Here is an 18,107-nt window from a genome sequence, read left to right on the forward strand (position 1 = left end):
CTTATCAGTGCCAGGCCCCAGTGGTCTTGGCTTAGAAGCAACCATAGAAAGTCAATAACATGCCATGACCTCAAGCGACATGGGTGAAAAAATCACGACTTGGAAGCAGGCTGTTGGTGGAACTACACCTGCATAGGTGGCTTCTGATCAGTAGGAGCTTCCAAGAGTTGGCTTTCATTGGTACTGCTTGAAGTAATTTCTTGTAAACACACATTTCTCTTGTGTTGTTAACAGTTCTTCCACCCTCTTTTTTGGTATATCAGTCAACAGAATGCCTTTGTAGGCCGGTTAGCTCAGCTGGTCAGAGCGTGGTGCTAATAACGCCAAGGTCATGGGTTCAATCCCCATACTGGCCATTCCAACAGCCATCCAACGTGCTGTCTCATGATAGACTGTGGATTTTTTTGGGTGGGATCCAAGAAAAAACCTCTGCCAACTTCCAGGTGAGTGATGTACGCAACTACAAATGACAGCAAACCACAAAATTCACTGACACATGACACGCTAATGAATACATTACATGCTTAGCTACAATCTCCAAATCACTTTTCCAGCTACTTTCTGGATAAATCACTCATTTCCAAAGTCTGACACAGCATACTGCATCAAAAACTGCTGCTTTATATCCTCACCTAACGACCCTAACTTTAGAAGACGCACACCATGTATTGTTTTGTGGCAAATTTCTTCTTAAAGCATTTTTTGTAAGTCAACAGAAGACTTCTTTTTTTCCCACTATGTTGAAGTAATTTCTTGTAAACACACATTTCTCTTGTGTTCTTAACAGTTCTTCCACCCTCTCTTTTTTGGCATATTAGTCAACAAAAGGATGGGTTCACACACATTTTGTAGGCCGGTTAGCTCAGCTGGTCAGAGCGTGGTGCTAATAACGCCAAGGTCATGGGTTCAATCCCCATACTGGCCATTCAACAGCCATCCAACGTGCTGTCTCATGATAGAATGTGGATTTTATTGGGTGGGATCCAACAAAAAACCTCTGCCAACTTCCAGGTGACAGATCGGGCCACGTAAGCTTTATGACCTTCATTGGCAGATAATACTCTGGCTTAGTGGGTGGATCCACTGTGCATGTGGCAGGTAGGACTACATTTTTAAGAGCGTGATACATGGGAGAAATGCTGTGGCATGCACTTATTTCAAGCAACAATCAATTATTTCAAGCAACAATCAAGCAATATCCACCAGCCACGTGAGCAACCCAACACCAGCAGTTGATTCAACCAGACTCCAACGAACGTTCGTGAAAAGAGGGAGCTTCTGCCAGACCACGTGGCCTAACGGACAAGGCGTCTGACTTCGGATCAGAAGATTGAGGGTTCAAGTCCCTTCGTGGTTTGTTGTGAGTCCTTGAGGAGCAGGCATGCGTTCCCAGTTAGATTGCAGCAGGCCAACCTCGGATCCTTTATGTCATCCAAAATTGCTACACTTTTGTCAATTTCATGTCCTTCAACAGAGACTCTACGAGTTCTCAAACGAGGCTCGAATGGCCAGGTTGCGGACTGAAGCCATGAACTTGGCCTTATCAGTGCCAGGCCCCAGTGGTCTTGGCTTAGAAGCAACCATAGAAAGTCAATAACATGCCATGACCTCAAGCGACATGGGTGAAAAAATCACGACTTGGAAGCAGGCTGTTGGTGGAACTACACCTGCATAGGTGGCTTCTGATCAGTAGGAGCTTCCAAGAGTTGGCTTTCATTGGTACTGCTTGAAGTAATTTCTTGTAAACACACATTTCTCTTGTGTTGTTAACAGTTCTTCCACCCTCTTTTTTGGTATATCAGTCAACAGAATGATTTTGTAGGCCGGTTAGCTCAGCTGGTCAGAGCGTGGTGCTAATAATGCCAAGGTCATGGGTTCAATCCCCATAATGGCCATTCCAACAGCCATCCAACGTGCTGTCTCATGATAGACTGTGGATTTTTTTGGGTGGGATCCAAGAAAAAACCTCTGCCAACTTCCAGGTGAGTGATGTACGCAACTACAAATGACAGCAAACCACAAAATTCACTGACACATGACACGCTAATGAATACATTACATGCTTAGCTACAATCTCCAAATCACTTTTCCAGCTACTTTCTGGATAAATCACTCATTTCCAAAGTCTGACACAGCATACTGCATCAAAAACTGCTGCTTTATATCCTCACCTAACGACCCTAACTTTAGAAGACGCACACCATGTATTGTTTTGTGGCAAATTTCTTCTTAAAGCATTTTTTGTAAGTCAACAGAAGACTTTTTTTTCCCACTATGTTGAAGTAATTTCTTGTAAACACACATTTCTCTTGTGTTCTTAACAGTTCTTCCACCCTCTCTTTTTTGGTATATTAGTCAACAAAAGGATGGGTTCACACACATTTTGTAGGCCGGTTAGCTCAGCTGGTCAGAGCGTGGTGCTAATAACGCCAAGGTCATGGGTTCAATCCCCATACTGGCCATTCAACAGCCATCCAACGTGCTGTCTCATGATAGAATGTGGATTTTATTGGGTGGGATCCAACAAAAAACCTCTGCCAACTTCCAGATGACAGATCGGGCCACGTAAGCTTTATGACCTTCATTGGCAGATAATACTCTGGCTTAGTGGGTGGATCCACTGTGCATGTGGCAGGTACGACTACATTTTTAAGAGCGTGATACATGGGAGAAATGCTGTGGCATGCACTTATTTCAAGCAACAATCAATTATTTCAAGCAACAATCAAGCAATATCCACCAGCCACGTGAGCAACCCAACACCAGCAGTTGATTCAACCAGACTCCAACGAACATTCGTGAAAAGAGGGAGCTTCTGCCAGACCACGTGGCCTAACGGACAAGGCGTCTGACTTCGGATCAGAAGATTGAGGGTTCAAGTCCCTTCGTGGTTTGTTGTGAGTCCTTGAGGAGCAGGCATGCGTTCCCAGTTGGATTGCAGCAGGCCAACCTCGGATCCTTTATGTCATCCAAAATTGCTACACTTTTGTCAATTTCATGTCCTTCAACAGAGACTCTACGAGTTCTCAAACGAGGCTCGAATGGCCAGGTTGCGGACTGAAGCCATGAACTTGGCCTTATCAGTGCCAGGCCCCAGTGGTCTTGGCTTAGAAGCAACCATAGAAAGTCAATAACATGCCATGACCTCAAGCGACATGGGTGAAAAAATCACGACTTGGAAGCAGGCTGTTGGTGGAACTACACCTGCATAGGTGGCTTCTGATCAGTAGGAGCTTCCAAGAGTTGGCTTTCATTGGTACTGCTTGAAGTAATTTCTTGTAAACACACATTTCTCTTGTGTTGTTAACAGTTCTTCCACCCTCTTTTTTGGTATATCAGTCAACAGAATGCCTTTGTAGGCCGGTTAGCTCAGCTGGTCAGAGCGTGGTGCTAATAACGCCAAGGTCATGGGTTCAATCCCCATACTGGCCATTCCAACAGCCATCCAACGTGCTGTCTCATGATAGACTGTGGATTTTTTTGGGTGGGATCCAAGAAAAAACCTCTGCCAACTTCCAGGTGAGTGATGTACGCAACTACAAATGACAGCAAACCACAAAATTCACTGACACATGACACGCTAATGAATACATTACATGCTTAGCTACAATCTCCAAATCACTTTTCCAGCTACTTTCTGGATAAATCACTCATTTCCAAAGTCTGACACAGCATACTGCATCAAAAACTGCTGCTTTATATCCTCACCTAACGACCCTAACTTTAGAAGACGCACACCATGTATTGTTTTGTGGCAAATTTCTTCTTAAAGCATTTTTTGTAAGTCAACAGAAGACTTCTTTTTTTCCCACTATGTTGAAGTAATTTCTTGTAAACACACATTTCTCTTGTGTTCTTAACAGTTCTTCCACCCTCTCTTTTTTGGCATATTAGTCAACAAAAGGATGGGTTCACACACATTTTGTAGGCCGGTTAGCTCAGCTGGTCAGAGCGTGGTGCTAATAACGCCAAGGTCATGGGTTCAATCCCCATACTGGCCATTCAACAGCCATCCAACGTGCTGTCTCATGATAGAATGTGGATTTTATTGGGTGGGATCCAACAAAAAACCTCTGCCAACTTCCAGGTGACAGATCGGGCCACGTAAGCTTTATGACCTTCATTGGCAGATAATACTCTGGCTTAGTGGGTGGATCCACTGTGCATGTGGCAGGTAGGACTACATTTTTAAGAGCGTGATACATGGGAGAAATGCTGTGGCATGCACTTATTTCAAGCAACAATCAATTATTTCAAGCAACAATCAAGCAATATCCACCAGCCACGTGAGCAACCCAACACCAGCAGTTGATTCAACCAGACTCCAACGAACGTTCGTGAAAAGAGGGAGCTTCTGCCAGACCACGTGGCCTAACGGACAAGGCGTCTGACTTCGGATCAGAAGATTGAGGGTTCAAGTCCCTTCGTGGTTTGTTGTGAGTCCTTGAGGAGCAGGCATGCGTTCCTAGTTAGATTGCAGCAGGCCAACCTCGGATCCTTTATGTCATCCAAAATTGCTACACTTTTGTCAATTTCATGTCCTTCAACAGAGACTCTACGAGTTCTCAAACGAGGCTCGAATGGCCAGGTTGCGGACTGAAGCCATGAACTTGGCCTTATCAGTGCCAGGCCCCAGTGGTCTTGGCTTAGAAGCAACCATAGAAAGTCAATAACATGCCATGACCTCAAGCGACATGGGTGAAAAAATCACGACTTGGAAGCAGGCTGTTGGTGGAACTACACCTGCATAGGTGGCTTCTGATCAGTAGGAGCTTCCAAGAGTTGGCTTTCATTGGTACTGCTTGAAGTAATTTCTTGTAAACACACATTTCTCTTGTGTTGTTAACAGTTCTCCCACCCTCTTTTTTGGTATATCAGTCAACAGAATGATTTTGTAGGCCGGTTAGCTCAGCTGGTCAGAGCGTGGTGCTAATAATGCCAAGGTCATGGGTTCAATCCCCATACTGGCCATTCCAACAGCCATCCAACGTGCTGTCTCATGATAGACTGTGGATTTTTTTGGGTGGGATCCAAGAAAAAACCTCTGCCAACTTCCAGGTGAGTGATGTACGCAACTACAAATGACAGCAAACCACAAAATTCACTGACACATGACACGCTAATGAATACATTACATGCTTAGCTACAATCTCCAAATCACTTTTCCAGCTACTTTCTGGATAAATCACTCATTTCCAAAGTCTGACACAGCATACTGCATCAAAAACTGCTGCTTTATATCCTCACCTAACGACCCTAACTTTAGAAGACGCACACCATGTATTGTTTTGTGGCAAATTTCTTCTTAAAGCATTTTTTGTAAGTCAACAGAAGACTTTTTTTTCCCACTATGTTGAAGTAATTTCTTGTAAACACACATTTCTCTTGTGTTCTTAACAGTTCTTCCACCCTCTCTTTTTTGGTATATTAGTCAACAAAAGGATGGGTTCACACACATTTTGTAGGCCGGTTAGCTCAGCTGGTCAGAGCGTGGTGCTAATAACGCCAAGGTCATGGGTTCAATCCCCATACTGGCCATTCAACAGCCATCCAACGTGCTGTCTCATGATAGAATGTGGATTTTATTGGGTGGGATCCAACAAAAAACCTCTGCCAACTTCCAGATGACAGATCGGGCCACGTAAGCTTTATGACCTTCATTGGCAGATAATACTCTGGCTTAGTGGGTGGATCCACTGTGCATGTGGCAGGTACGACTACATTTTTAAGAGCGTGATACATGGGAGAAATGCTGTGGCATGCACTTATTTCAAGCAACAATCAATTATTTCAAGCAACAATCAAGCAATATCCACCAGCCACGTGAGCAACCCAACACCAGCAGTTGATTCAACCAGACTCCAACGAACGTTCGTGAAAAGAGGGAGCTTCTGCCAGACCACGTGGCCTAACGGACAAGGCGTCTGACTTCGGATCAGAAGATTGAGGGTTCAAGTCCCTTCGTGGTTTGTTGTGAGTCCTTGAGGAGCAGGCATGCGTTCCCAGTTGGATTGCAGCAGGCCAACCTCGGATCCTTTATGTCATCCAAAATTGCTACACTTTTGTCAATTTCATGTCCTTCAACAGAGACTCTACGAGTTCTCAAACGAGGCTCGAATGGCCAGGTTGCGGACTGAAGCCATGAACTTGGCCTTATCAGTGCCAGGCCCCAGTGGTCTTGGCTTAGAAGCAACCATAGAAAGTCAATAACATGCCATGACCTCAAGCGACATGGGTGAAAAAATCACGACTTGGAAGCAGGCTGTTGGTGGAACTACACCTGCATAGGTGGCTTCTGATCAGTAGGAGCTTCCAAGAGTTGGCTTTCATTGGTACTGCTTGAAGTAATTTCTTGTAAACACACATTTCTCTTGTGTTCTTAACAGTTCTTCCACCCTCTCTTTTTTGGTATATTAGTCAACAAAAGGATGGGTTCACACACATTTTGTAGGCCGGTTAGCTCAGCTGGTCAGAGCGTGGTGCTAATAACGCCAAGGTCATGGGTTCAATCCCCATACTGGCCATTCAACAGCCATCCAACGTGCTGTCTCATGATAGAATGTGGATTTTATTGGGTGGGATCCAACAAAAAACCTCTGCCAACTTCCAGGTGACAGATCGGGCCACGTAAGCTTTATGACCTTCATTGGCAGATAATACTCTGGCTTAGTGGGTGGATCCACTGTGCATGTGGCAGGTACGACTACATTTTTAAGAGCGTGATACATGGGAGAAATGCTGTGGCATGCACTTATTTCAAGCAACAATCAATTATTTCAAGCAACAATCAAGCAATATCCACCAGCCACGTGAGCAACCCAACACCAGCAGTTGATTCAACCAGACTCCAACGAACGTTCGTGAAAAGAGGGAGCTTCTGCCAGACCACGTGGCCTAACGGACAAGGCGTCTGACTTCGGATCAGAAGATTGAGGGTTCAAGTCCCTTCGTGGTTTGTTGTGAGTCCTTGAGGAGCAGGCATGCGTTCCCAGTTAGATTGCAGCAGGCCAACCTCGGATCCTTTATGTCATCCAAAATTGCTACACTTTTGTCAATTTCATGTCCTTCAACAGAGACTCTACGAGTTCTCAAACGAGGCTCGAATGGCCAGGTTGCGGACTGAAGCCATGAACTTGGCCTTATCAGTGCCAGGCCCCAGTGGTCTTGGCTTAGAAGCAACCATAGAAAGTCAATAACATGCCATGACCTCAAGCGACATGGGTGAAAAAATCACGACTTGGAAGCAGGCTGTTGGTGGAACTACACCTGCATAGGTGGCTTCTGATCAGTAGGAGCTTCCAAGAGTTGGCTTTCATTGGTACTGCTTGAAGTAATTTCTTGTAAACACACATTTCTCTTGTGTTGTTAACAGTTCTTCCACCCTCTTTTTTGGTATATCAGTCAACAGAATGATTTTGTAGGCCGGTTAGCTCAGCTGGTCAGAGCGTGGTGCTAATAACGCCAAGGTCATGGGTTCAATCCCCATACTGGCCATTCCAACAGCCATCCAACGTGCAGTCTCATGATAGACTGTGGATTTTTTTGGGTGGGATCCAAGAAAAAACCTCTGCCAACTTCCAGGTGAGTGATGTACGCAACTACAAATGACAGCAAACCACAAAATTCACTGACACATGACACGCTAATGAATACATTACATGCTTAGCTACAATCTCCAAATCACTTTTCCAGCTACTTTCTGGATAAATCACTCATTTCCAAAGTCTGACACAGCATACTGCATCAAAAACTGCTGCTTTATATCCTCACCTAACGACCCTAACTTTAGAAGACGCACACCATGTATTGTTTTGTGGCAAATTTCTTCTTAAAGCATTTTTTGTAAGTCAACAGAAGACTTCTTTTTTTCCCACTATGTTGAAGTAATTTCTTGTAAACACACATTTCTCTTGTGTTCTTAACAGTTCTTCCACCCTCTCTTTTTTGGTATATTAGTCAACAAAAGGATGGGTTCACACACATTTTGTAGGCCGGTTAGCTCAGCTGGTCAGAGCGTGGTGCTAATAACGCCAAGGTCATGGGTTCAATCCCCATACTGGCCATTCAACAGCCATCCAACGTGCTGTCTCATGATAGAATGTGGATTTTATTGGGTGGGATCCAACAAAAAACCTCTGCCAACTTCCAGGTGACAGATCGGGCCACGTAAGCTTTATGACCTTCATTGGCAGATAATACTCTGGCTTAGTGGGTGGATCCACTGTGCATGTGGCAGGTAGGACTACATTTTTAAGAGCGTGATACATGGGAGAAATGCTGTGGCATGCACTTATTTCAAGCAACAATCAATTATTTCAAGCAACAATCAAGCAATATCCACCAGCCACGTGAGCAACCCAACACCAGCAGTTGATTCAACCAGACTCCAACGAACGTTCGTGAAAAGAGGGAGCTTCTGCCAGACCACGTGGCCTAACGGACAAGGCGTCTGACTTCGGATCAGAAGATTGAGGGTTCAAGTCCCTTCGTGGTTTGTTGTGAGTCCTTGAGGAGCAGGCATGCGTTCCCAGTTGGATTGCAGCAGGCCAACCTCGGATCCTTTATGTCATCCAAAATTGCTACACTTTTGTCAATTTCATGTCCTTCAACAGAGACTCTACGAGTTCTCAAACGAGGCTCGAATGGCCAGGTTGCGGACTGAAGCCATGAACTTGGCCTTATCAGTGCCAGGCCCCAGTGGTCTTGGCTTAGAAGCAACCATAGAAAGTCAATAACATGCCATGACCTCAAGCGACATGGGTGAAAAAATCACGACTTGGAAGCAGGCTGTTGGTGGAACTACACCTGCATAGGTGGCTTCTGATCAGTAGGAGCTTCCAAGAGTTGGCTTTCATTGGTACTGCTTGAAGTAATTTCTTGTAAACACACATTTCTCTTGTGTTGTTAACAGTTCTTCCACCCTCTTTTTTGGTATATCAGTCAACAGAATGATTTTGTAGGCCGGTTAGCTCAGCTGGTCAGAGCGTGGTGCTAATAACGCCAAGGTCATGGGTTCAATCCCCATACTGGCCATTCCAACAGCCATCCAACGTGCTGTCTCATGATAGACTGTGGATTTTTTTGGGTGGGATCCAAGAAAAAACCTCTGCCAACTTCCAGGTGAGTGATGTACGCAACTACAAATGACAGCAAACCACAAAATTCACTGACACATGACACGCTAATGAATACATTACATGCTTAGCTACAATCTCCAAATCACTTTTCCAGCTACTTTCTGGATAAATCACTCATTTCCAAAGTCTGACACAGCATACTGCATCAAAAACTGCTGCTTTATATCCTCACCTAACGACCCTAACTTTAGAAGACGCACACCATGTATTGTTTTGTGGCAAATTTCTTCTTAAAGCATTTTTTGTAAGTCAACAGAAGACTTTTTTTTCCCACTATGTTGAAGTAATTTCTTGTAAACACACATTTCTCTTGTGTTCTTAACAGTTCTTCCACCCTCTCTTTTTTGGCATATTAGTCAACAAAAGGATGGGTTCACACACATTTTGTAGGCCGGTTAGCTCAGCTGGTCAGAGCGTGGTGCTAATAACGCCAAGGTCATGGGTTCAATCCCCATACTGGCCATTCAACAGCCATCCAACGTGCTGTCTCATGATAGAATGTGGATTTTATTGGGTGGGATCCAACAAAAAACCTCTGCCAACTTCCAGGTGACAGATCGGGCCACGTAAGCTTTATGACCTTCATTGGCAGATAATACTCTGGCTTAGTGGGTGGATCCACTGTGCATGTGGCAGGTACGACTACATTTTTAAGAGCGTGATACATGGGAGAAATGCTGTGGCATGCACTTATTTCAAGCAACAATCAATTATTTCAAGCAACAATCAAGCAATATCCACCAGCCACGTGAGCAACCCAACACCAGCAGTTGATTCAACCAGACTCCAACGAACGTTCGTGAAAAGAGGGAGCTTCTGCCAGACCACGTGGCCTAACGGACAAGGCGTCTGACTTCGGATCAGAAGATTGAGGGTTCAAGTCCCTTCGTGGTTTGTTGTGAGTCCTTGAGGAGCAGGCATGCGTTCCCAGTTAGATTGCAGCAGGCCAACCTCGGATCCTTTATGTCATCCAAAATTGCTACACTTTTGTCAATTTCATGTCCTTCAACAGAGACTCTACGAGTTCTCAAACGAGGCTCGAATGGCCAGGTTGCGGACTGAAGCCATGAACTTGGCCTTATCAGTGCCAGGCCCCAGTGGTCTTGGCTTAGAAGCAACCATAGAAAGTCAATAACATGCCATGACCTCAAGCGACATGGGTGAAAAAATCACGACTTGGAAGCAGGCTGTTGGTGGAACTACACCTGCATAGGTGGCTTCTGATCAGTAGGAGCTTCCAAGAGTTGGCTTTCATTGGTACTGCTTGAAGTAATTTCTTGTAAACACACATTTCTCTTGTGTTGTTAACAGTTCTTCCACCCTCTTTTTTGGTATATCAGTCAACAGAATGATTTTGTAGGCCGGTTAGCTCAGCTGGTCAGAGCGTGGTGCTAATAATGCCAAGGTCATGGGTTCAATCCCCATACTGGCCATTCCAACAGCCATCCAACGTGCTGTCTCATGATAGACTGTGGATTTTTTTGGGTGGGATCCAAGAAAAAACCTCTGCCAACTTCCAGGTGAGTGATGTACGCAACTACAAATGACAGCAAACCACAAAATTCACTGACACATGACACGCTAATGAATACATTACATGCTTAGCTACAATCTCCAAATCACTTTTCCAGCTACTTTCTGGATAAATCACTCATTTCCAAAGTCTGACACAGCATACTGCATCAAAAACTGCTGCTTTATATCCTCACCTAACGACCCTAACTTTAGAAGACGCACACCATGTATTGTTTTGTGGCAAATTTCTTCTTAAAGCATTTTTTGTAAGTCAACAGAAGACTTCTTTTTTTCCCACTATGTTGAAGTAATTTCGTGTAAACACACATTTCTCTTGTGTTCTTAACAGTTCTTCCACCCTCTCTTTTTTGGCATATTAGTCAACAAAAGGATGGGTTCACACACATTTTGTAGGCCGGTTAGCTCAGCTGGTCAGAGCGTGGTGCTAATAACGCCAAGGTCATGGGTTCAATCCCCATACTGGCCATTCCAGCAGCCATCATATGTGCTGTCTCATGATAGACTGTGGATTTTATTGGGTGGGATCCAACAAAAAACCTCTGCCAACTTCCAGGTGACAGATCGGGCCACGTAAGCTTTATGACCTTCATTGGCAGATAATACTCTGGCTTAGTGGGTGGATCCACTGTGCATGTGGCAGGTAGGACTACATTTTTAAGAGCGTGATACATGGGAGAAATGCTGTGGCATGCACTTATTTCAAGCAACAATCAAGCAATATCCACCAGCCACGTGAGCAACCCAACACCAGCAGTTGATTCAACCAGACTCCAACGAACGTTCGTGAAAAGAGGGAGCTTCTGCCAGACCACGTGGCCTAACGGACAAGGCGTCTGACTTCGGATCAGAAGATTGAGGGTTCAAGTCCCTTCGTGGTTTGTTGTGAGTCCTTGAGGAGCAGGCATGCGTTCCCAGTTGGATTGCAGCAGGCCAACCTCGGATCCTTTATGTCATCCAAAATTGCTACACTTTTGTCAATTTCATGTCCTTCAACAGAGACTCTACGAGTTCTCAAACGAGGCTCGAATGGCCAGGTTGCGGACTGAAGCCATGAACTTGGCCTTATCAGTGCCAGGCCCCAGTGGTCTTGGCTTAGAAGCAACCATAGAAAGTCAATAACATGCCATGACCTCAAGCGACATGGGTGAAAAAATCACGACTTGGAAGCAGGCTGTTGGTGGAACTACACCTGCATAGGTGGCTTCTGATCAGTAGGAGCTTCCAAGAGTTGGCTTTCATTGGTACTGCTTGAAGTAATTTCTTGTAAACACACATTTCTCTTGTGTTGTTAACAGTTCTTCCACCCTCTTTTTTGGTATATCAGTCAACAGAATGATTTTGTAGGCCGGTTAGCTCAGCTGGTCAGAGCGTGGTGCTAATAACGCCAAGGTCATGGGTTCAATCCCCATACTGGCCATTCCAACAGCCATCCAACGTGCTGTCTCATGATAGACTGTGGATTTTTTTGGGTGGGATCCAAGAAAAAACCTCTGCCAACTTCCAGGTGAGTGATGTACGCAACTACAAATGACAGCAAACCACAAAATTCACTGACACATGACACGCTAATGAATACATTACATGCTTAGCTACAATCTCCAAATCACTTTTCCAGCTACTTTCTGGATAAATCACTCATTTCCAAAGTCTGACACAGCATACTGCATCAAAAACTGCTGCTTTATATCCTCACCTAACGACCCTAACTTTAGAAGACGCACACCATGTATTGTTTTGTGGCAAATTTCTTCTTAAAGCATTTTTTGTAAGTCAACAGAAGACTTTTTTTTCCCACTATGTTGAAGTAATTTCTTGTAAACACACATTTCTCTTGTGTTCTTAACAGTTCTTCCACCCTCTCTTTTTTGGTATATTAGTCAACAAAAGGATGGGTTCACACACATTTTGTAGGCCGGTTAGCTCAGCTGGTCAGAGCGTGGTGCTAATAACGCCAAGGTCATGGGTTCAATCCCCATACTGGCCATTCAACAGCCATCCAACGTGCTGTCTCATGATAGAATGTGGATTTTATTGGGTGGGATCCAACAAAAAACCTCTGCCAACTTCCAGGTGACAGATCGGGCCACGTAAGCTTTATGACCTTCATTGGCAGATAATACTCTGGCTTAGTGGGTGGATCCACTGTGCATGTGGCAGGTAGGACTACATTTTTAAGAGCGTGATACATGGGAGAAATGCTGTGGCATGCACTTATTTCAAGCAACAATCAATTATTTCAAGCAACAATCAAGCAATATCCACCAGCCACGTGAGCAACCCAACACCAGCAGTTGATTCAACCAGACTCCAACGAACGTTCGTGAAAAGAGGGAGCTTCTGCCAGACCACGTGGCCTAACGGACAAGGCGTCTGACTTCGGATCAGAAGATTGAGGGTTCAAGTCCCTTCGTGGTTTGTTGTGAGTCCTTGAGGAGCAGGCATGCGTTCCCAGTTGGATTGCAGCAGGCCAACCTCGGATCCTTTATGTCATCCAAAATTGCTACACTTTTGTCAATTTCATGTCCTTCAACAGAGACTCTACGAGTTCTCAAACGAGGCTCGAATGGCCAGGTTGCGGACTGAAGCCATGAACTTGGCCTTATCAGTGCCAGGCCCCAGTGGTCTTGGCTTAGAAGCAACCATAGAAAGTCAATAACATGCCATGACCTCAAGCGACATGGGTGAAAAAATCACGACTTGGAAGCAGGCTGTTGGTGGAACTACACCTGCATAGGTGGCTTCTGATCAGTAGGAGCTTCCAAGAGTTGGCTTTCATTGGTACTGCTTGAAGTAATTTCTTGTAAACACACATTTCTCTTGTGTTGTTAACAGTTCTTCCACCCTCTTTTTTGGTATATCAGTCAACAGAATGATTTTGTAGGCCGGTTAGCTCAGCTGGTCAGAGCGTGGTGCTAATAACGCCAAGGTCATGGGTTCAATCCCCATACTGGCCATTCCAACAGCCATCCAACGTGCTGTCTCATGATAGACTGTGGATTTTTTTGGGTGGGATCCAAGAAAAAACCTCTGCCAACTTCCAGGTGAGTGATGTACGCAACTACAAATGACAGCAAACCACAAAATTCACTGACACATGACACGCTAATGAATACATTACATGCTTAGCTACAATCTCCAAATCACTTTTCCAGCTACTTTCTGGATAAATCACTCATTTCCAAAGTCTGACACAGCATACTGCATCAAAAACTGCTGCTTTATATCCTCACCTAACGACCCTAACTTTAGAAGACGCACACCATGTATTGTTTTGTGGCAAATTTCTTCTTAAAGCATTTTTTGTAAGTCAACAGAAGACTTCTTTTTTTCCCACTATGTTGAAGTAATTTCGTGTAAACACACATTTCTCTTGTGTTCTTAACAGTTCTTCCACCCTCTCTTTTTTGGCATATTAGTCAACAAAAGGATGGGTTCACACACATTTTGTAGGCCGGTTAGCTCAGCTGGTCAGAGCGTGGTGCTAATAACGCCAAGGTCATGGGTTCAATCCCCATACTGGCCATTCCAGCAGCCATCATATGTGCTGTCTCATGATAGACTGTGGATTTTATTGGGTGGGATCCAACAAAAAACCTCTGCCAACTTCCAGGTGACAGATCGGGCCACGTAAGCTTTATGACCTTCATTGGCAGATAATACTCTGGCTTAGTGGGTGGATCCACTGTGCATGTGGCAGGTAGGACTACATTTTTAAGAGCGTGATACATGGGAGAAATGCTGTGGCATGCACTTATTTCAAGCAACAATCAATTATTTCAAGCAACAATCAAGCAATATCCACCAGCCACGTGAGCAACCCAACACCAGCAGTTGATTCAACCAGACTCCAACGAACGTTCGTGAAAAGAGGGAGCTTCTGCCAGACCACGTGGCCTAACGGACAAGGCGTCTGACTTCGGATCAGAAGATTGAGGGTTCAAGTCCCTTCGTGGTTTGTTGTGAGTCCTTGAGGAGCAGGCATGCGTTCCCAGTTGGATTGCAGCAGGCCAACCTCGGATCCTTTATGTCATCCAAAATTGCTACACTTTTGTCAATTTCATGTCCTTCAACAGAGACTCTACGAGTTCTCAAACGAGGCTCGAATGGCCAGGTTGCGGACTGAAGCCATGAACTTGGCCTTATCAGTGCCAGGCCCCAGTGGTCTTGGCTTAGAAGCAACCATAGAAAGTCAATAACATGCCATGACCTCAAGCGACATGGGTGAAAAAATCACGACTTGGAAGCAGGCTGTTGGTGGAACTACACCTGCATAGGTGGCTTCTGATCAGTAGGAGCTTCCAAGAGTTGGCTTTCATTGGTACTGCTTGAAGTAATTTCTTGTAAACACACATTTCTCTTGTGTTGTTAACAGTTCTTCCACCCTCTTTTTTGGTATATCAGTCAACAGAATGCTTTTGTAGGCCGGTTAGCTCAGCTGGTCAGAGCGTGGTGCTAATAATGCCAAGGTCATGGGTTCAATCCCCATACTGGCCATTCCAACAGCCATCCAACGTGCTGTCTCATGATAGACTGTGGATTTTTTTGGGTGGGATCCAAGAAAAAACCTCTGCCAACTTCCAGGTGAGTGATGTACGCAACTACAAATGACAGCAAACCACAAAATTCACTGACACATGACACGCTAATGAATACATTACATGCTTAGCTACAATCTCCAAATCACTTTTCCAGCTACTTTCTGGATAAATCACTCATTTCCAAAGTCTGACACAGCATACTGCATCAAAAACTGCTGCTTTATATCCTCACCTAACGACCCTAACTTTAGAAGACGCACACCATGTATTGTTTTGTGGCAAATTTCTTCTTAAAGCATTTTTTGTAAGTCAACAGAAGACTTTTTTTTCCCACTATGTTGAAGTAATTTCTTGTAAACACACATTTCTCTTGTGTTCTTAACAGTTCTTCCACCCTCTCTTTTTTGGTATATTAGTCAACAAAAGGATGGGTTCACACACATTTTGTAGGCCGGTTAGCTCAGCTGGTCAGAGCGTGGTGCTAATAACGCCAAGGTCATGGGTTCAATCCCCATACTGGCCATTCCAGCAGCCATCATATGTGCTGTCTCATGATAGAATGTGGATTTTATTGGGTGGGATCCAACAAAAAACCTCTGCCAACTTCCAGGTGACAGATCGGGCCACGTAAGCTTTATGACCTTCATTGGCAGATAATACTCTGGCTTAGTGGGTGGATCCACTGTGCATGTGGCAGGTAGGACTACATTTTTAAGAGCGTGATACATGGGAGAAATGCTGTGGCATGCACTTATTTCAAGCAACAATCAATTATTTCAAGCAACAATCAAGCAATATCCACCAGCCACGTGAGCAACCCAACACCAGCAGTTGATTCAACCAGACTCCAACGAACGTTCGTGAAAAGAGGGAGCTTCTGCCAGACCACGTGGCCTAACGGACAAGGCGTCTGACTTCGGATCAGAAGATTGAGGGTTCAAGTCCCTTCGTGGTTTGTTGTGAGTCCTTGAGGAGCAGGCATGCGTTCCCAGTTAGATTGCAGCAGGCCAACCTCGGATCCTTTATGTCATCCAAAATTGCTACACTTTTGTCAATTTCATGTCCTTCAACAGAGACTCTACGAGTTCTCAAACGAGGCTCGAATGGCCAGGTTGCGGACTGAAGCCATGAACTTGGCCTTATCAGTGCCAGGCCCCAGTGGTCTTGGCTTAGAAGCAACCATAGAAAGTCAATAACATGCCATGACCTCAAGCGACATGGGTGAAAAAATCACGACTTGGAAGCAGGCTGTTGGTGGAACTACACCTGCATAGGTGGCTTCTGATCAGTAGGAGCTTCCAAGAGTTGGCTTTCATTGGTACTGCTTGAAGTAATTTCTTGTAAACACACATTTCTCTTGTGTTGTTAACAGTTCTTCCACCCTCTTTTTTGGTATATCAGTCAACAGAATGCTTTTGTAGGCCGGTTAGCTCAGCTGGTCAGAGCGTGGTGCTAATAACGCCAAGGTCATGGGTTCAATCCCCATACTGGCCATTCCAACAGCCATCCAACGTACTGTCTCATGATAGACTGTGGCTTTTTTTGGGTGGGATCCAAGAAAAAATCTCTGCCAACTTCCAGGTGAGTGATGTACGCAACTACAAATGACAGCAAACCACAAAATTCACTGACACATGACACGCTAATGAATACATTACATGCTTAGCTACAATCTCCAAATCACTTTTCCAGCTACTTTCTGGATAAATCACTCATTTCCAAAGTCTGACACAGCATACTGCATCAAAAACTGCTGCTTTATATCCTCACCTAACGACCCTAACTTTAGAAGATGCACACCATGTATTGTTTTGTGGCAAATTTCTTCTTAAAGCATTTTTTGTAAGTCAACAGAAGACTTCTTTTTTTCCCACTATGTTGAAGTAATTTCGTGTAAACACACATTTCTCTTGTGTTCTTAACAGTTCTTCCACCCTCTCTTTTTTGGCATATTAGTCAACAAAAGGATGGGTTCACACACATTTCGAAGGCTGGTTAGCTCAGCTGGTCAGAGCATGGTGCTAATAACGCCAAGGTCATGGGTTCAATCCCCATACTGGCCATTCAACAGCCATCCAACGTGCTGTCTCATGATAGACTGTGGCTTTTATTGGGTGGGATCCAACAAAAAACCTCTGCCAACTTCCAGGTGACAGATCGGGCCACGTAAGCTTTATGACCTTCATTGGCAGATAATACTCTGGCTTAGTGGGTGGATCCACTGTGCATGTGGCAGGTAGGACTACATTTTTAAGAGCGTGATACATGGGAGAAATGCTGTGGCATGCACTTATTTCAAGCAACAATCAATTATTTCAAGCAACAATCAAGCAATATCCACCAGCCACGTGAGCAACCCAACACCAGCAGTTGATTCAACCAGACTCCAACGAACGTTCGTGAAAAGAGGGAGCTTCTGCCAGACCACGTGGCCTAACGGACAAGGCGTCTGACTTCGGATCAGAAGATTGAGGGTTCAAGTCCCTTTGTGGGTTGTAGTGAGTCATATACACACATATATATATAATAGCGGTGTAGCGATACACAAAATTGAAGTTTCGGTTCAATATTTTGGTGTCACGGTTCGATATTTTTTCCGATACAAAAATCATTATTTTGAATTTAGTTTATTGAGTTGACCTCTTTTATTGGTCTGCTTTGGATTTCTTCATTATTTTTCATATTTTGGGGTAATAAACACCCACTTTTTAAAAGAAATTAAACATCTGTGTCCTCTGTGTTTTTTCCTTGGTTCCTGACCCAATCTGTGACATGTCTGTTTCTATAGAAGAGGTATGTGTTCAATTTCTAAGGCCTGAAGTGCAGCTGGGCTTACAAGTCTAACCTATCTTGCAAACATCTTTCTGTTCTATCAGTGTATAAAACATTACAAGTA

The 18,107-nt window shown here is 44.4% G+C and overlaps 33 non-coding genes across 33 annotated transcripts; all 33 read left to right on the forward strand.

Moving 5' to 3' along the window:
• The first annotated feature begins 282 nt into the window (after positions 1 to 282).
• On the forward strand, positions 283 to 356 carry trnai-aau (transfer RNA isoleucine (anticodon AAU)). The gene has a single exon. It is a non-coding gene; the product is annotated as a tRNA-Ile (tRNA).
• Positions 357 to 851: 495 nt separating this feature from the next.
• Positions 852 to 925, forward strand: trnai-aau (transfer RNA isoleucine (anticodon AAU)). Its single transcript has one exon. It is a non-coding gene; the product is annotated as a tRNA-Ile (tRNA).
• Positions 926 to 1,284: 359 nt separating this feature from the next.
• On the forward strand, positions 1,285 to 1,357 carry trnar-ucg (transfer RNA arginine (anticodon UCG)). Its single transcript has one exon. It is a non-coding gene; the product is annotated as a tRNA-Arg (tRNA).
• A 1,031-nt stretch (positions 1,358 to 2,388) lies between these two features.
• On the forward strand, positions 2,389 to 2,462 carry trnai-aau (transfer RNA isoleucine (anticodon AAU)). Its single transcript has one exon. It is a non-coding gene; the product is annotated as a tRNA-Ile (tRNA).
• Positions 2,463 to 2,821: 359 nt separating this feature from the next.
• On the forward strand, positions 2,822 to 2,894 carry trnar-ucg (transfer RNA arginine (anticodon UCG)). Its single transcript has one exon. It is a non-coding gene; the product is annotated as a tRNA-Arg (tRNA).
• A 464-nt stretch (positions 2,895 to 3,358) lies between these two features.
• On the forward strand, positions 3,359 to 3,432 carry trnai-aau (transfer RNA isoleucine (anticodon AAU)). Its single transcript has one exon. It is a non-coding gene; the product is annotated as a tRNA-Ile (tRNA).
• Positions 3,433 to 3,927: 495 nt separating this feature from the next.
• Positions 3,928 to 4,001, forward strand: trnai-aau (transfer RNA isoleucine (anticodon AAU)). Its single transcript has one exon. It is a non-coding gene; the product is annotated as a tRNA-Ile (tRNA).
• A 359-nt stretch (positions 4,002 to 4,360) lies between these two features.
• On the forward strand, positions 4,361 to 4,433 carry trnar-ucg (transfer RNA arginine (anticodon UCG)). The gene has a single exon. It is a non-coding gene; the product is annotated as a tRNA-Arg (tRNA).
• Positions 4,434 to 4,897: 464 nt separating this feature from the next.
• On the forward strand, positions 4,898 to 4,971 carry trnai-aau (transfer RNA isoleucine (anticodon AAU)). The gene has a single exon. It is a non-coding gene; the product is annotated as a tRNA-Ile (tRNA).
• Positions 4,972 to 5,464: 493 nt separating this feature from the next.
• trnai-aau (transfer RNA isoleucine (anticodon AAU)) lies at positions 5,465 to 5,538 on the forward strand. The gene has a single exon. It is a non-coding gene; the product is annotated as a tRNA-Ile (tRNA).
• Positions 5,539 to 5,897: 359 nt separating this feature from the next.
• trnar-ucg (transfer RNA arginine (anticodon UCG)) lies at positions 5,898 to 5,970 on the forward strand. The gene has a single exon. It is a non-coding gene; the product is annotated as a tRNA-Arg (tRNA).
• Positions 5,971 to 6,450: 480 nt separating this feature from the next.
• On the forward strand, positions 6,451 to 6,524 carry trnai-aau (transfer RNA isoleucine (anticodon AAU)). The gene has a single exon. It is a non-coding gene; the product is annotated as a tRNA-Ile (tRNA).
• A 359-nt stretch (positions 6,525 to 6,883) lies between these two features.
• trnar-ucg (transfer RNA arginine (anticodon UCG)) lies at positions 6,884 to 6,956 on the forward strand. Its single transcript has one exon. It is a non-coding gene; the product is annotated as a tRNA-Arg (tRNA).
• A 464-nt stretch (positions 6,957 to 7,420) lies between these two features.
• trnai-aau (transfer RNA isoleucine (anticodon AAU)) lies at positions 7,421 to 7,494 on the forward strand. Its single transcript has one exon. It is a non-coding gene; the product is annotated as a tRNA-Ile (tRNA).
• Positions 7,495 to 7,989: 495 nt separating this feature from the next.
• On the forward strand, positions 7,990 to 8,063 carry trnai-aau (transfer RNA isoleucine (anticodon AAU)). The gene has a single exon. It is a non-coding gene; the product is annotated as a tRNA-Ile (tRNA).
• Positions 8,064 to 8,422: 359 nt separating this feature from the next.
• Positions 8,423 to 8,495, forward strand: trnar-ucg (transfer RNA arginine (anticodon UCG)). The gene has a single exon. It is a non-coding gene; the product is annotated as a tRNA-Arg (tRNA).
• Positions 8,496 to 8,959: 464 nt separating this feature from the next.
• Positions 8,960 to 9,033, forward strand: trnai-aau (transfer RNA isoleucine (anticodon AAU)). Its single transcript has one exon. It is a non-coding gene; the product is annotated as a tRNA-Ile (tRNA).
• A 493-nt stretch (positions 9,034 to 9,526) lies between these two features.
• Positions 9,527 to 9,600, forward strand: trnai-aau (transfer RNA isoleucine (anticodon AAU)). The gene has a single exon. It is a non-coding gene; the product is annotated as a tRNA-Ile (tRNA).
• A 359-nt stretch (positions 9,601 to 9,959) lies between these two features.
• On the forward strand, positions 9,960 to 10,032 carry trnar-ucg (transfer RNA arginine (anticodon UCG)). Its single transcript has one exon. It is a non-coding gene; the product is annotated as a tRNA-Arg (tRNA).
• A 464-nt stretch (positions 10,033 to 10,496) lies between these two features.
• trnai-aau (transfer RNA isoleucine (anticodon AAU)) lies at positions 10,497 to 10,570 on the forward strand. The gene has a single exon. It is a non-coding gene; the product is annotated as a tRNA-Ile (tRNA).
• A 495-nt stretch (positions 10,571 to 11,065) lies between these two features.
• Positions 11,066 to 11,139, forward strand: trnai-aau (transfer RNA isoleucine (anticodon AAU)). Its single transcript has one exon. It is a non-coding gene; the product is annotated as a tRNA-Ile (tRNA).
• Positions 11,140 to 11,479: 340 nt separating this feature from the next.
• On the forward strand, positions 11,480 to 11,552 carry trnar-ucg (transfer RNA arginine (anticodon UCG)). The gene has a single exon. It is a non-coding gene; the product is annotated as a tRNA-Arg (tRNA).
• Positions 11,553 to 12,016: 464 nt separating this feature from the next.
• Positions 12,017 to 12,090, forward strand: trnai-aau (transfer RNA isoleucine (anticodon AAU)). The gene has a single exon. It is a non-coding gene; the product is annotated as a tRNA-Ile (tRNA).
• Positions 12,091 to 12,583: 493 nt separating this feature from the next.
• On the forward strand, positions 12,584 to 12,657 carry trnai-aau (transfer RNA isoleucine (anticodon AAU)). Its single transcript has one exon. It is a non-coding gene; the product is annotated as a tRNA-Ile (tRNA).
• Positions 12,658 to 13,016: 359 nt separating this feature from the next.
• On the forward strand, positions 13,017 to 13,089 carry trnar-ucg (transfer RNA arginine (anticodon UCG)). The gene has a single exon. It is a non-coding gene; the product is annotated as a tRNA-Arg (tRNA).
• A 464-nt stretch (positions 13,090 to 13,553) lies between these two features.
• On the forward strand, positions 13,554 to 13,627 carry trnai-aau (transfer RNA isoleucine (anticodon AAU)). Its single transcript has one exon. It is a non-coding gene; the product is annotated as a tRNA-Ile (tRNA).
• A 495-nt stretch (positions 13,628 to 14,122) lies between these two features.
• Positions 14,123 to 14,196, forward strand: trnai-aau (transfer RNA isoleucine (anticodon AAU)). The gene has a single exon. It is a non-coding gene; the product is annotated as a tRNA-Ile (tRNA).
• Positions 14,197 to 14,556: 360 nt separating this feature from the next.
• Positions 14,557 to 14,629, forward strand: trnar-ucg (transfer RNA arginine (anticodon UCG)). The gene has a single exon. It is a non-coding gene; the product is annotated as a tRNA-Arg (tRNA).
• A 464-nt stretch (positions 14,630 to 15,093) lies between these two features.
• Positions 15,094 to 15,167, forward strand: trnai-aau (transfer RNA isoleucine (anticodon AAU)). The gene has a single exon. It is a non-coding gene; the product is annotated as a tRNA-Ile (tRNA).
• Positions 15,168 to 15,660: 493 nt separating this feature from the next.
• Positions 15,661 to 15,734, forward strand: trnai-aau (transfer RNA isoleucine (anticodon AAU)). Its single transcript has one exon. It is a non-coding gene; the product is annotated as a tRNA-Ile (tRNA).
• A 360-nt stretch (positions 15,735 to 16,094) lies between these two features.
• Positions 16,095 to 16,167, forward strand: trnar-ucg (transfer RNA arginine (anticodon UCG)). The gene has a single exon. It is a non-coding gene; the product is annotated as a tRNA-Arg (tRNA).
• Positions 16,168 to 16,631: 464 nt separating this feature from the next.
• Positions 16,632 to 16,705, forward strand: trnai-aau (transfer RNA isoleucine (anticodon AAU)). The gene has a single exon. It is a non-coding gene; the product is annotated as a tRNA-Ile (tRNA).
• A 495-nt stretch (positions 16,706 to 17,200) lies between these two features.
• trnai-aau (transfer RNA isoleucine (anticodon AAU)) lies at positions 17,201 to 17,274 on the forward strand. The gene has a single exon. It is a non-coding gene; the product is annotated as a tRNA-Ile (tRNA).
• The last annotated feature ends 833 nt before the right edge of the window (positions 17,275 to 18,107 follow it).

Source organism: Aulonocara sp. 'chitande type north' Nkhata Bay, linkage group LG23, assembly GCF_057382095.1.
Source record: "Aulonocara sp. 'chitande type north' Nkhata Bay isolate Kocher_YH1m ecotype deep benthic linkage group LG23, A_spYH_male_GT1.1, whole genome shotgun sequence".
Lineage (NCBI taxonomy): Eukaryota > Metazoa > Chordata > Actinopteri > Cichliformes > Cichlidae > Aulonocara > Aulonocara sp. 'chitande type north' Nkhata Bay.